The sequence below is a fragment of the Rhodnius prolixus genome, unplaced genomic scaffold, assembly GCF_049639745.1.
Source record: "Rhodnius prolixus isolate KJV_2025 unplaced genomic scaffold, Rpr scaffold_3, whole genome shotgun sequence".
NCBI classification, from domain to species: domain Eukaryota; kingdom Metazoa; phylum Arthropoda; class Insecta; order Hemiptera; family Reduviidae; genus Rhodnius; species Rhodnius prolixus.
The window spans coordinates 46,875,707-46,891,843 of record NW_027411603.1 but is presented as its reverse complement, the minus strand read 5'-3'; the positions used below and the strand labels follow the sequence as shown (position 1 = coordinate 46,891,843).

Here is a 16,137-nt window from a genome sequence, read left to right as displayed (position 1 = left end):
TTTTGCTGTTTATGATTTAGTGATTTAGATAAAAGTCACTAAATCAAACTCAAGTGGATCAAAGTAAATATGTTATCTTCATTCGTTCACAGGAACATTAAAGAAATAAGAAATTATTTAAAAACATTATTATAATTACTTCTCAGAAGGTTTTATAAAAATGATTTTATATTTAAAATTTAAAAATACTTTCAATTGATTATAACATATTTCATATTGTTAAATATGAAATATATAATTGCTACACTGTCTTTCTGTAAAGTGGGGACACATGATTCTAGAAGTTTCCCTCCATTTGTACAGTTTGGTGTATTGTGATTTTTGGTAATAAAGAACAAAATGGAATACTTTGGTTCTTTAAATAGTGTTTTGGTTTTTTGCTATAAATACATTGAATTTTAACAGAAATGCAGTCAATAGTGTTCAAGACTGCAGGCTGTTTCATTTGGAAAACGTTGTGAAATATGAGTGCTCTGTTTCCCAGTTTAATCACCTAGCAATCTACATTTTCTATTTACGACTCTAAAGTAAGTAATTTCCTAAGAAAGTAAGTAATAGATTTTCTTTGATTTTTTTAGAAAACATTAAGAATTGTAAGTCTAGTTTAACTGCATTTTTTTTTTAAAAAAAAATTGCAATAAAATGAGCCTATTGTTCGTGTTGTTAGGCTAGGGTACCCGCAGGGACGTTAAGGTCCCCAAAGAAGTGGCTAGTTCACTTCCCCCTTACAGGAAATTTTATCGTTAATAAAAATCTTTGTATTTATAAAGTTAAATTAAATTTGGAAAACATTTTAATGAAAGCTATTTTTGAGCTTTGAAAAGTGTACTGCCTCTGTTAGCCTACTCCCGGGAGTAGTTGCCCGGGGAGCACCTCGAGGAGGTAGAGATCAGTTTTTGCTCCCCAAAGAACGCCTTTCTACGCACGTCCGCATTCTAGTTGGTCTTTAAAACAGGCATAGGATTAAGGAGAACTCCAGTCAATGGAGTTTGTAAAAATGGATCAGGAGAAAATTGGAGGATAAGGGAATAGGGTAAATAAATCGTTTAGTGAGTGAGGGATATCCAGGGAGATCTGTCTGCATAGACCAATGACTAGAATGACGAAAACCTAGATTTCTAGGTTACGAATAGGATAGGACGATTAGGGAAATAGGGGGGATAATTAGAAAGGCGTTCGGAAAGAAAAGGGTTTTTGGACTGGTGGGTATTTGGCATTATAAAAAGATACAGACTTGAAGAAAACAAAGTCTGCAAAACCAACCAAGAAAACGAAATTCAAGAAACAATTATTAACAACTAAAACCCCAGCCTGAAACTAAACAAATCAACCAAGAAACAACAAATTAAAAAAAACTGAAACGTGTAATAGGTAAGATCGGAGCTAGTTTTTATCTGTCACGAAGTGTTGTGCAGAAAGTGTATACTTAATGAATCTACTAAAATAATTAATAAGTCTGCGTAAATTGATTCAAAGTTGCTCTTAAAAAACCAAGTAAAAACATTGTTAGTGCCCACTAAAATGTTTTAAATAATTATAATTCCAAGTATTTATTTAGGTGATTAGTGAACATGCAATTAGTGAAATGATTTAATTTCTTCATGCATTATTATCATGCTATTAGTTACACCATATTAATTAAATATGAAAATGAAAAATAAGTGGAATCATATAAATGAAATTTGTTAATTATATAAATGGAATTATATAAATGAAATTTGTAAAATTAAGTGAATCAATTATTGAAAATAAAAGTCCTAAAAATTTCCGACTGACTACGAACCTATTAACGTAATACAATCAGACTCCTGGGAACTATCTTTTGCTGGGGTAACTAACTATCAACCTGTTCAACCGTTTTCTTCCTCCAATCAATTAAACTCTTTTACCTAAATACAACCTCCTTTTTAAGATTAAAACGAAGATTAATTAATAAAAATATATTGCCAGGAAATATACTCTATCTGTTCTAAAAGAGAAAAAGCCACTTATATGCACCAATAATGCTAAGTGTAGAAAAAAAAATACAATTGAAATTTAAACATACACCAATACTTCAAGAGCACTTCAACAGTCTGCAAAACAAAATAGAAGTGTTCACTTAAATTAGTTTAAGGTGTGTATTTATTAGATGACGGGCACTGAAATTACTATGATAGTCAGTATGTAACTAAATAAACTATTTGTTCCAAACAATTTCCTTAAATACTACTTATCAACAACTTTGAGATCCACTACTGAGGTTCCAATGATATGCTTTTCTTCTGAGCTGAAGGACGGACACTTCACTAAGTTAAAACTAAGCTACCTTCTAAACTAATTACATCCGGCATCCATTGCAATTCCTAAGATATGGTTTCTTCGTATATGGCAGGGGCATACTGCCCGACTTACAACTAAGCTTAACCTAACTTATAAACTAGATACTTTAGTCATTCTATGAAATTCCTAAGATATGGTTTCTTCTTAAATTGGTGGGGCTCACTGGCCCAACTTACAACTTAGCTTACCCTAACTTATAAACTAGATACTTTAGCGATCCTTTGAAATTCGTAAGATAGTTTCTTCTTGTATGGCAGGGGCACACTTGCCCAACTTACAACTAAGCTTAACCTAACTTATAAACTAGATACTTTAGCCATCCATTAAAAATTTTTAAGATAGTTTCTTCTTGTATGGCAGGGGCACACTTGCCCAACTTACAACTAAGCTTAACCTAACTTATAAACTAGATACTTTAGCGATCCTTTGAAATTCGTAAGATAGTTTCTTCTTGTATGGCAGGGGCACACTTGCCCAACTTACAACGAAGCTTAACCTAACTTATAAACTAGATACTTTAGCCATCCTTTGAAATTCCTAAGATAGTTTCTTCTTGTATGGCAGGGGCACACTTGCCCAACTTACAACTAAGCTTAACCTAACTTATAAACTAGATACTTTAGCGATCCTTTGAAATTCGTAAGATAGTTTCTTCTTGTATGGCAGGGGCACACTTGCCCAACTTACAACTAAGCTTAACCTAACTTATAAACTAGATACTTTAGCCATCCTTTGAAATTCCTAAGATAGTTTCTTCTTGTATGGTAGGGGCACACTTGCCCAACTTACAACTAAGCTTAACCTAACTTATAAACTAGATACTTTAGCGATCCTTTGAAATTCGTAAGATAGTTTCTTCTTGTATGGCAGGGGCACACTTGCCCAACTTACAACGAAGCTTAACCTAACTTATAAACTAGATACTTTAGCCATCCTTTGAAATTCCTAAGATAGTTTCTTCTTGTATGGCAGGGGTACACTTGCCCAACTTACAACTAAGCTTAACCTAACTTAAAAACTAGATACTTTAGCCATCCTTTAAAATTCTGAAGATATGGTTTCTTCTTATATTGCCGGCGCACACTTGCCCAACTTACAACTAAGCTTAACCTAACATATAAACTAGATACTTTAGCCTTCCTTTGAAATTCCTAAGATAGTTTCTTCTTGTATGGCAGGGGCACACTTGCCCAACTTACAACTAAGCTTAACCTAACTTATAAACTAGATACTTGAGTCATCCATTAAAAATTTCTAAGATAGTTTCTTCTTGTATGGCAGGGGCACATTTGCCCAACTTACAACTAAGCTTAACCTAACTTATAAACTAGATACTTTAGCCATCCTTTGAAATTCCTAAGATAGTTTCTTCTTGTATGGCAGGGGTACACTTGCCCAACTTACAACTAAGCTTAACCTAACTTAAAAACTAGATACTTTAGCCATCCTTTAAAATTCTGAAGATATGGTTTCTTCTTATATTGCCGGCGCACACTTGCCCAACTTACAACTAAGCTTAACCTAACTTATAAACTAGATACTTTAGCGATCCTTTGAAATTCGTAAGATAGTTTCTTCTTGTATGGCAGGGGCACACTTGCCCAACTTACAACTAAGCTTAACCTAACTTATATACTAGATACTTTAGCCATCCTTTGAAATTCCTAAGATAGTTTCTTCGTATATTGCCGGCGCACACTTGCCCAACTTACAACTAAGCTTAACCTAACTTATAAACTAGATACTTGAGTCATCCATTAAAAATTTCTAAGATAGTTTCTTCTTGTATGGCAGGGGCACACTTGCCCAACTTACAACTAAGCTTAACCTAACTTATAAACTAGATACTTTAGATATCCATTGAAATTCCTAAGATAGTTTCTTCTTGTATGGTAGGGGCACACTTGCCCAACTTACAACTTAGCTTAACCTAACTTATAAACTAGATACTTTAGCCATCCTTTGAAATTCCTAAGATAGTTTCTTCTTGTATGGCAGGGGCACATTTGCCCAATTTACAACTAAGCTTAACCTAACTTATAAACTAGATATTTAGCCATCCTTTATTCCTAAGATATGGTTTCGTCTGAATTTGAGGGTGTATACGGTTTACTTCTAAATTACTTAATTACTTGAAAAGAGATGTGAGCACCAATAGATTAGGTCTTAAGATATAAACGCGAACTTGAAAGCTTAATCTAAACCATTACCTTATAAACTAAACACATGTCGCATCCGGTGATATTTCGTAAAATGTGAATTTGGTTAGGCTACCATTGCGATTCTAAGGATATTACATTCATCTGGCATAAAGGGGTCATTTCTCCTGTCTTGTAGCCAAGTTACCTTAAAGCTGATTTCAGTTGGCACCCATTGGATTTCTAATGATCTGTTATGATAGGTAAAATTTCCTTAACTAATAACTATGTAATCTTAAAAACTAATGATTATTCTATTCTAATTTTTGCTAGGCTGGAGTAAGACGTAGATTTACGTAATGCGGTGGTTTGGATTAGTTCCATGTTCTAGCTGTATAGCAGAAATAACAGGTTACAAAGAATCTATGAACCAAGAACATCAAGGAATAATAAAATAGAGGTATCAGGTTTACCTCCATTTACTATCTACGTTACAAAAGTAACAAACTTTAAATATACAATTAATTTACAATGGACCATTTTTGTCTGAGGAACAGCTATCGAGAATTCACAAAGAACACAAACCAAACGAAACGAAGCTCTGTGTTCGCCTAACAATCTACTCAGATTTCGCAGATCAAAGTCAAAGTAAACACAAAAAGAAAAGAAGTACTTGTGCTTCTAAGTATTTGATTACTAACATGTTTAAAATTTACATTAACCCTAATAACAAAAATACTTTTATTTAACTTCACACGTTTCGAATCTAAAAAAGGATTTCATCTATTTAGAGTTTAACCCCTATGGATTGTTAATCTACTGCAGCGAAAACAAGTCCATGAACATTAAACTCTCAACAGAAAGAAAAACTATCCCAAAACATTAAATTCAAAACGGTGAACGTATTAAATAAAAACACATTTTTTGAACTTTTATAGAATTTAAATTCTACATAAATGTTTAACTAAAATTATAATATACTTATAAAACCGTACAAACAAATAGACTTTTTGAGACTGAAGCACTCAATTCGAAGTAAGACAAGCAATTTCACTAAAATAGAACTCCTACATGCTCTGCGCCCAGTTCTGCTTGGCACATTAATAATAGTAACTTAATTGTTCGGCGACATATGTCGTATATAAATGTTCTAGAGATCACATACTATCGAAATACACCGGTAACCGATTTAGTTCCGTTTGCAACACCGAATTTCTTCTCGAACACGCTCCGCGCCGAATAATCTTTTAAGCTCTTAAAAATAAAATAGTAATTCGGACGGTGGATATTTAATAGCGAATGTTTTGAGTTCACGGATTACCTAAATACCCGGATATCCGATTTTATCGTTCCATAGAAGACGCGCTAATACAAATCGCACCGTTTTATTTTATATTCGTCCGGATATTAGTAGTATGGTACCATACTTTTAAAATATATCGTATTAGTAGTGAACTCAAGAAGAATTGTCACTTTTAAGCAAGCAATTATTTTTTTATTAACGTGCAAAGGAGCTTAAGGTGCAGCTAGTTTTAGAGGAATAAAAGAGTGAAATTGCATGTCTGGAAATTAGCTTTAAATTCACTTATCTTTTATACGAAGTTGGGGTAGGAGTTAGTTTTATGCAGGTTAGTAACATACTCGTAATGTAGTAGGAGTAAGAATTTTAAACAAATTAGGTTAGTTATCTATTAAAACTGCATCTCACAACACCTGAACTTTTTCAATGAATGTAAACTGATTTGATGCCTTTTAAATGTGCTTAAAACTATACCTATTTCTATAACTAGTTCTTAAAACTATACCTACTTTTATAACTAATTCTTAAAACTATACCTACTTTTATAACTAATACTTAATTCTATCTCTACTCTAAAACTAACGCTCTATTTAAACTATAAGACAACTAAAAATTTAACTAAAACTAGTGCCATCTATCAGTTTTATTGTCACTTATGATATAGTCAGTTTCAATTCTTACTTCCTAATACATAAGGGAAAGATTCACTAAGAAAAGTTTAATCAAGTATCAACTTGTAACTTTACGAAATTCCAACGTGTATCAATACTGATGAGTTTCAGGAGGAATAAATGCCTAAATAATTAACAGTCAGTGCCATGAGAAATATGGAGGGTCAATACTAATAAGAACAGAGTTTACAAATCTGCTTCCCAAAATATTCAATGATGAGCAGCAGTGATTATAATTCAATTGAGATTAATACTGGGTATGGAACACTAGGAATGAATTGTTTTAATAAAGTCCATGTGAATCATTTTTTGGAGTATCAATTCAACTAATAGCACTTAAAGCAAATGCGAGATTATACAAACTACAATAGATCCAATCAACAAAAAAAAAAAATAACGTAAGATTTTGCAACAACGAAAGGACCAATTTCAACAAACACCAAATATTCTTTCCTCCATTGTCCGTTAAGCCATCTACCATTACATCCAAAATATTTGTAGGACTTCCATTCCATTCCTTCATCCATATCCACTTTGCTCATCCATAACGTCATCCCAGCCTCATTAAAACTAATTCTTAAAACTAAGTTGTTTTTTTTACATGGATGAGAATTTTAAAAACATGTCACATACGAGTATGTAAAAATATTGTAGAGTTAGATTCCTTTCTCTATTTATCCATCTCCTGTTTGACATCAAAGTTGGTACATGTGCGAATCATATAACTTCGTATTATATATCACCGTTTTCACATCACAGCTTCTGGTTTATACTTACTTAAGAGTTAGTAAATTAACTAATTTAACTACGTTTGAAATATTTTTTGGTGTTCACATCATCACAAGAAGATTATAACTATCTTATAAAACTAACTAAATTACGTTTGAAAAAATATTGGTTTCCTCATCACTGCATCAGAATTATAACTATTATTTGAAAATAGGAACTTAATTACTGAACGATGTTTAGTTTCCTCATCACAGCATTACCGCTAGCGTTTTCTTAAAACTAGCTTATAGCTAACTAACGATTAAATTATGAGTTTTTTCCTCATCAGAGCTTAGGTCTAGCGTTTCTTATAACTAACTTATTAATAATAAGCATTTAAATGGTATTTGGCTTCCTTATCGCAGCTTAGAATAAGCGTTTCTTTAACTAATATCTTATAACTAATTAACAATTAAACAATAATTTGTCCCCAGAATAATTTAAGCTTTTTTCTAAAATTAACTTATGTTAACACAATTTTTTTGTTTTCACATCACTGCATCACACTTATAGCTACAAATTTACTAAATTAATTAATTTAAAACTATGTATGACTTCCACATCACTGAATGTCGGCATTTGGCTCACTTCTACAGTTTCTTAGTTATTTAATTCGTATTAACCATTTTAACTTCCATATCATACCTGCTTTGCCCTTGGTCATAAAATTTAATGTCATACTGGTGCTTAATATCAAGAAGATAAGGGAGAAAAATGGTAAAAGATATCTTTTTTTTTCTTTTTTTTAAATACAATGTACAAACTTAATCTAACATCTAAACTAGATATTCAGCCATCCTTTGAAATTCCTAAGATATGTTTTCTTCTTATATGGCAGGGGCACACTTGCCCAGCTTACAACTAAGCTTAACCTAACTTACAAACTAAATACATTAGTCATCCTTTGAAATTCCTAAGATATGGTTTCTTCTTATATGGCAGGGGCACACTTGCCCAGCTTACAACTAAGCTTAACCTAACTTACAAACTAAATACATTAGTCATCCTTTGAAATTCCGAAGATATGGTTTCTTCTTATATGGCAGGGGCTCACTTGCCCAACTTACAACTAAGCTTAACCTAACTTATAAACTAGATACTTTAGCCATCCTTTGAAATTCCGAAGATATGAGACTTCTTATATGGCCGGGGCACACTTGCCTAACTTACAACCAATCTTAACCTAACTTATAAACTAGATACTTTAGTCATCCTTTGAAATTCCGAAGATATGGTTTCTTCCTATATGGCAGGGGCACACTTTCCCAAGTTACAACTAAGCTTAACCTAACTAATAAACTATATAATTTAGTCATCCATTGAAATTCCTATGATATGGTTTCTTCTGATATGGCAGGGGCATATTACCCAACTTACAACTAAGCTTAACCTAACTTATAAACTAGATACTTTAGTCATCCATTGAAATTCCTAAGATATGGTTTTTTCTGATATGGCAGGGGCATACTGCCCATCTTAACAACTAAGCTTAACCTAACTTATAAACTAGATAATTTAGTCATCCTTTGAAATTCCGAAGATATGGTTTCTTCTTATATGGCCGGGGGCACACTTGCCCAACTTACAACTATTCTTAATCTAACTTACAAACTAGATAATTTAGTCATCAATTGAAAGTCCTTTGATATGGTTTCTTCTTATATGGCCGGGGCATACTGCCCAACTTACAACTAAGCTTAAACTAACTTATAAACTAATTACATCAGGCATCCATTGAAATTCCTAAGATATGGTTTTTCTGATATGGCAGGGGCATATGGCCTAACTTACAACTAAGCTTAACCTAGCTTACAAACTAGATATTTTATTTAATTCGTATTAACCATTTTTGGCTTCCATATCATAGCTGCTTTGCCGTTGGTCATAAAATTTAATGTCGTACTGGTGCTTAATATCAAGAAGATTAGGGAGAAAAATAGTAAATGATATCTTTTTTTTTTTTTTTTTAAATTCAATGTACAAACTTAAAGTCCCTTAAAACTAACTTAACTAAACGAAGTTGGTTTTCCTCATCACAGCTTGGGATTAGCGTTACTTAAAACTAACTTATAACTAAGTAGCATTTAAATTTTTTGGTTTCCACATCAATGCTTGTTCCACATCTTCATTATCATTGACTCTTTTCATTATCCTTGATCTTATTAATTATCTTAACTATACTTAAAACTAATTGTTTGGAACATGAATAGTTTAATTTGTTAGTAAACTATAATGTTGTTTCAGTGTAACGTACTAAATAAACTACACTTAAACCAACAAAAGGCCTTCTTTAATTGTGTCAGGTCAGAATGTTTATTCTGTCATGAAGTATCGCTATGTATATATTTTTCTGTTTATCACTTTTACTTGTTTTTGTAAATAATCCATTATTGATTTTAAAAGAACGCTGATTCTTATATTAGTACAGAAATTGTATATTTAGCTGGCAATGAATTTTTCGCTAGTTAATTTAAGTTTCGATCATAAAAGGAAAAAGGCAAATTTAAGTGAAAAGCAGATATCAATACAGAAAAAAGTTGAAAAAAATTAAACAAGCTTGCTCTAGAAATAACTTGACGAAATATTATTAGTTTTATTTTAAGTTCGAGCTGTAGTAGTTGAGGTATATTTTTTTTTAGCCATTTTTCATATATATCTCGAAACTTTCGCGAAACTGCACGAGATAACACTTTCATATTTTACAACCCTTTTAAAACAGTTCTAATTTATCGTTTCGCTTATCGTTGATGAATATATTTCTATTTATAAAGTTTAATTAAATTTGGAAAAAAATTAAATTGAAGCTACATTTGAGCTTTAAAAAATGTACTGTCTCTGTTAGCCTACTCCCGGGAGCAGTTGCCCAGGGAGCACCTCGAGGAGGTAGAGATCAGTTTTCGCTCCCCAAAGAACGCCTTTCTACCCACATCCGCATTCTAGTTGGTCATTTAAGCAGACATAGGTATACGTAGAACTCCATACAAAAGAGTTTGAAAAATGGATTGGGATAAAATTGGTGGAAAAGGGGATAGGGTAAGAATATCGTTTAGTGATTGAGGGATATACAGGGAGATCTGTCTGCATTGACCAATGACTAGAATGAGTTAAACCTAGATTTCTAGGTTATGTATAGGATGGGGCAATTAGGGAAATAGGGGGATTATTAGAAAGGCGTTCGGAAAAATAAGGTTTTTGGACTGGTGGGTAATTGGGCTTACAAAAAGATACAGACTTGAAGAAAACAAAGTCTGCAAAACCAACAAAGAAAATGAAATCCAAGAAAGAACAAGAAGACGATTAACGACTAAAACCCCAGCCTGAAATTAAACAAATCAACCAAGAAACAAAAGATTTTAAAACAATGAAACGTGTAATGTATAAAATCGGAGCCAGTGTTTTTTGTCACGAAGTGTTGTGCAAGATGTGTATCCGAGATGAATCTAACACAATAATTAATTAGTCGGTATATTTGATTCACATTTAGTCTCAAAAACCGAGTAAAAACAATGTTAGTGGCCACTATAATGTTTTAAATAATTATAATTCCAAGTATTCATTTAGGTGAAGAGTGAACATGCAATTAGTTAAATGATTTAATTTTTTCATGCATTATTATCATGCTATAAGTTACACCATATTAATTGAAAATGAAAATGTAAAATAAGTGGAATTATAATTAATCTTGAAGCGAAATATTATACTAGAAAAATTGTAAAAGTAAGAGTTAAAATTATTAATAATAGAACTCCTAAAGATTTTCGAATGACTACAAAGCTATTAATGTAGAAACAATAAGACTGCATTTAGAATGCTATCAATAATAACTAGAAAAGATCATCGACCCTTAGACGAATTTGAAATGAAACCATCCCGACAAGTTTCTAGTAACCAGCGAACGCTTTTAACCTGTTCAACCGTTTTCTTCTTCCAATCAATGTCACTCTTTTACCTAAATACAACCTTCTTTTTACGATTAAAACAAAGATTAATTAATAAAAATATATTGCCAGGAAATATACTCTATCTGTTCTAAAAGAGAAAAAGCCACTTAAATGCACCAATAATGCTAAGTGTAGAAAAAAAATACAAGTGAAATTTAAACATATACCAATACTTCAAGAGTACTTCAACAGTCTGCAAAACAAAATAGAAGTGTTCACTTAAATTAGTTTAAGTTGTGTATTTATTAGATGACGTGCACTGAAATTACTATAAAAGTCAGTTTGTAACTAAATAAACTTTGTTCCAAACAATTTCCTTAAAATACTACTTATCAACTACTTTGAGATCCACTAATGATATGGTTTTCTTCTGAGCTGAAGGACGGACACTCCACTAAGTTAAAAACTAAGCTAACTTCTAAACTAATTACATCAGGCATCCATTGAAATTCCTAAGATATGGTTTCTTCTGATATGGCAAGGGCATACTGCCCAACTTACAACTAATCTTAATCGAACTTACAAACTAGATAATTTAGCCATCCATTGAAATTCCTAAGATATGGTTTCTTCTTATATGGCAGGGACTCTCTTGCCCAGCTTACAACTAAGCTTAACCTAGCTTACAAACTAAATACATATTAGTCATCCTTTGAAATTCCTAAGAAATGGTTTCTTCTTATATGGCAGGGGCTCACTTGCCAAACTTACAACTAAGCCTAACCTAACTTATAAACTAGATAGTTTAGCCATCCTTTGAAATTCCGAAGATATGGTTTCTTCTTATATGGCCGGGGCACACATGCCAAACTTACAACTAATCTTAATCTAACTTACAAACTAGATAATTTAGCCATCCATTGAAATTCCTAAGATATGGTTTCTTCTTATATGGCAAGGACTCTCTTGCCCAGCTTACAACTAAGCTTAACCTAACTTACAAACTAGATAATTTAGCCATTCATTGAAATTCCTAAGATATGGTTTCTTCTTATATGGCAAGGACTCTCTAGCCCAGCTTACAACTAAGCTTAACCTAATTTACATACTAAATACATTAGTCATCCTTTGGAATTCCTAAGATGGTTTCTTCTTATATGGCAGGGGCTCACTTGCCTAACTTACAACTAAGCTTAACCTAACTTATAAACTAGATAATTTAGTCATCCATTGAAATTCCGAAGATATGGTTTCTTCTGATATGGCAGGGACTCTCTTGCCCAGCTTACAACTAAGCTTAACCTAACTTACAAACTAAATACATTAGTCATCCTTTGAAATTCCTAAGATGGTTTCTTCTTATATGGCAGGGGCTCACTTGCCTAACTTACAACTAAGCTTAACCTAACTTATAAAATAGATCACTTAGTCATCAATTGAAAGTCCTTTGATATGGTTTCTTCTTATATGGCAGGGGCACACTTGCCCAACTTACAACTAAGCTTAACCTAACTTATAAACTAGATACTTTAGTCATCTTTTGAAATTCCTAAGATATGGTTTCTTCTTATATGGCAGGGGCAAACTGCCCAACTTACAACTAAGCTTAACCTAACTTACAAACTAGATATTTTATTTAATTCGTATTTACCATGTTTAGCTTCCATATCATAACTGCTTTGCCGATGGTCACAAAATTTAACGTCATACTGGTGCCTAATATCAAGAAGATTAGGGAGAAAAATAGTAAAAGATATTTTTTTTTTCTTTTTTTTAAATACAATGTAAAAGCTTAACCTAACTTATAAACTACATATTTAGCCATCCATTGTAATTCGTATGATATGTTTACTTCCTATATGGCAGGGGCTCACTTGCCCAACTTACAACTAAGCTTAACCTAATTTACAAACTAGATAATTTAGCCATCCTTTGAAATTCCGAAGATATGGTTTCTTCTTATATGGCCAAGGCACACATGCCCAACTTACAACTAAGCTTCACCTAACATATAAACTAGATACTTCAGCCATCTTTTGAAATTCCGAAGATATGGTTTCTTCTTATATGGCCGGGACAAACATGCCCAACTTACAACTAATCTTAATCTAACTTACAAACTAGATAATTTAGCCATACATTGAAATTCCAAAGATATGGTTTCTTCTTATATGGCAAGGACTCTCTTGCCTAGCTTACAACTGAGCTTAACCTAACTTACATACTAAATACATTAGTCATCCTTTGAAATTCCTAAGATGGTTTCTTCTTATATGGCAGGGGCTCACTTGCCTAACTTACATCTAAGCTTAACCTAACTTATAAACTAGATAATTTAGTCATCCATTGAAATTCCGAAAATATGGTTTCTTCTGATATGGCAGGGACTCTCTTGCCCAGCTTACAACTAAGCTTAACCTAACTTACAAACTAAATACATTAGTCATCCTTTGAAATTCCTAAGATGGTTTCTTCTTATATGGCAGGGGCACACTTGCCCAACTTACAACTAACCTTAACCTAACTTATAAACTAGATACTTTAGTCATCTTTTGAAATTCCTAAGATATGGTTTCTTCTTATATGGCCGGGGCATACTGCCCAACTTACAACTAAGCTTAACCTAACTTACAAACTAAATACATTAGTCATCCTTTGAAATTCCTAAGATGGTTTCTTCTTATATGGCAGGGGCTCACTTGCCTAACTTACAACTAAGCTTAACCTAACTTATAAAATAGATAACTTAGTGATCAATTGAAAGTCCTTTGATATGGTTTCTTCTTATATGGCAGCGGCACACTTGCCCAACTTACAGCTAAGCTTAACCTAACTTATAAACTAGATACTTTAGTCATCTTTTGAAATTCTTAAGATATGGTTTCTTCTTACATGGCCGGGGCATACTGCACAACTTACAACTAAGCCTAACCTAACTTATAAACTAATTACATCAGGCATCCATTGAAATTCCTAAGATATGCTTTTTTCTGATATGGCAAGGGCATACTGCCCAACTAACAACTAAGCTTAACCTAACTTACAAATTAGATATTTTAGCCATCCTTTGAAATTCCGAAGAAATGGTTTCTACTTATATAGCTGGGGCTCACTTGCCAAACTTACAACTAAGCCTAACCTAACATATAAACTAGATACTTCAGCCATCCTTTGAAATTCCGAAGATATGGTTTCTTTTATGGCAGGGGCAAACATGCCCAACTTACAACTAATCTTAATCTAACTTACAAACTAGATAATTTAGCCATTCATTGAAATTCCTAAGATATGGTTTCTTCTTATATGGCAGGGACTCTCTTGCCCAGCTTACAACTAAGATTAACCTAACTTATAAACTAGATAATTTAGTCATCCATTGAAATTCCTATGATATGGTTTTTTCTTATATAGCAGGGGCATACTACCCGAGTTACAACTAATCTTAATCTAACTTACAAACTAGATAATTTAGCCATCCATTGAAATTCCTAAGATATGGTTTCTTCTTATATGGCAGGGACTCACTTGCCCAACTTAAAAACTAAGCTTAACGTAACTTACAAACTATATATTTTATTTAATTCGTATTAACCATTTTTGGCTTCCATATCATAGCTGCTTTGCCGTTGGTCATAAAATTTAACGTCATACTGGTGCCTAATATCAAGAAGATTAGGGAGAAAAATAGTAAAAGATATTTTTTTTTCTTTTTTTTAAATACAATGTACAAGCTTAACCTAACTTATAAACTAGATATTTAGCCATCCATTGTAATTCGTATGATATGTTTTCTTCCTATATGGCAGGGGCTCACTTGCACAAATTACAACTAAGCTTAACCTAACTTACAAACTAGATAATTTAGCCATCCTTTGAAATTCCGATGATATGGTTTCTTCTTATATGGCCAAGGCACACATGCCGAACTTACAACTAATCTTAATCTAACTTACAAACTAGATAATTTAGCCATCCATTGAAATTCCTAAGATATGGTTTCTTCTTATATGGCAGGGTCTCTCGTGCCCAGCTTACAACTAAGCTTAACCTAACCTATAAACTAGATAATTTAGCCATCCATTGAAATCCCTAAGATATGGTTTCTTCTTATATGGCAGGGACTCTCTTGCCCACCTTACAACTAAGCTTAACCTAACTTACAAACTAAATACATTAGTCATCCTTTGAAATTCCTAAGATGGTTTCTTCTTATATGGCAGGGGCTCACATGCCTAACTTACAACTAAGCTTAACCTAACTTATAAAATAGATAACTTAGTGATAAATTGAAAGTCCTTTGATATGGTTTCTTCTTATATGGCAGTGGCACACTTGCCCAACTTACAACTAAGCTTAACCTAACTTATAAACTAGATACTTTAGTCGTCTTTTGAAATTCCTAAGATATGGTTTCTTCTTATTTGGCCGGGGCATACTGACCAACTTACAACTAAGCCTAACCTAACTTATAAGCTAATTACATCAGGCATCCATTGTAATTCGTAAGATATGTCTTCTTCCTATATGGCAGGGGCCCACTTGCCCAACTTACAACTAAGCTTAACCTAACTTGCAAACTAGATAATTTAGCCATCCTTTGAAATTCCTAAGATATGGTTTCTTCTTATATGGCAGGGGCATACTACCCGAGTTACAACTAATCATAATCTAACTTACAAACTAGATAATTTAGCCATCCATTGAAATTCCTAAGATATGGTTTCTTCTTATATGGCAGGGACTCTCTTGTCCAGCTTACAACAAAGCTTAACCTAACTTACAAACTAGATACTTCAACCATCCTTTGAAATTCCGAAGATGTGGTTTCTTCTAATATGGCAGGAGCACACTTGCCCAACTTAACAACTAAGCTTAACCTAACTTATAAACTAGATAGTTTAGCCATCCTTTGAAATTCCGAAGATATGGTTTCTTCTTATATGGCCGGGGCAAACTGCCCAACTTACAACTAAGCTTAACCTAACTTATAAACTAATTACATCAGGCATTCATTGAAATTCCTATGATATGGTTTCTTCTGATATGGCAGGGGCATA

General features: G+C 32.8%; 1 protein-coding gene across 1 annotated transcript in view; it reads left to right on the top strand.

Annotated features, from left to right (window-relative positions):
* The first annotated feature begins 280 nt into the window (after positions 1–280).
* Positions 281–16,137, top strand: part of LOC141453204 (enoyl-CoA hydratase domain-containing protein 3, mitochondrial-like) — a 43,425-nt gene continuing 27,568 nt past the window's right edge. Inside the window, exon 1 of the mRNA XM_074126121.1 lies at positions 281–527. The gene's annotated coding sequence lies outside the window, so the exon portion shown is untranslated. The remainder of the gene's footprint in view (positions 528–16,137) is intronic.